The following is a 375-nucleotide window of genomic DNA, read 5'->3' on the forward strand; positions in this document are numbered from 1 at the left end:
AAGAGGAAGATGGAGGGGGGAAACTTGGTGGGAGAGGGGATGGGGAGAGAAATGGGGGGAGATGTCAGGATCAGGTGTGGGGAGGGACAGGAAATATCCCCAGATGGCCTCTATGAATGGAAATCTGCAATTGACAAGGAGGGGCAGGCATCTTGAAGCTATGGCACAGATCTGGGATAGGGGAGGCACCCAAGAATTGATGGAAGTGACCTTCGCTGAGACTCCTAACATTAGGGAACCTAAAGAGGCCACTCCTGTCTGTGCAGGAACTGTAGCTGGGCTGCCTTGTCTAGCCTCAGTAGGAAAGGATAGGGCAAGCCCTGCAGAGAATTGATGTACTGTGGACTCTGTCCCCCAACCTTGTTGCTTGGGAGT

This window comes from Mastomys coucha, unplaced genomic scaffold (assembly GCF_008632895.1).
Source record: "Mastomys coucha isolate ucsf_1 unplaced genomic scaffold, UCSF_Mcou_1 pScaffold13, whole genome shotgun sequence".
Taxonomy (NCBI): domain Eukaryota; kingdom Metazoa; phylum Chordata; class Mammalia; order Rodentia; family Muridae; genus Mastomys; species Mastomys coucha.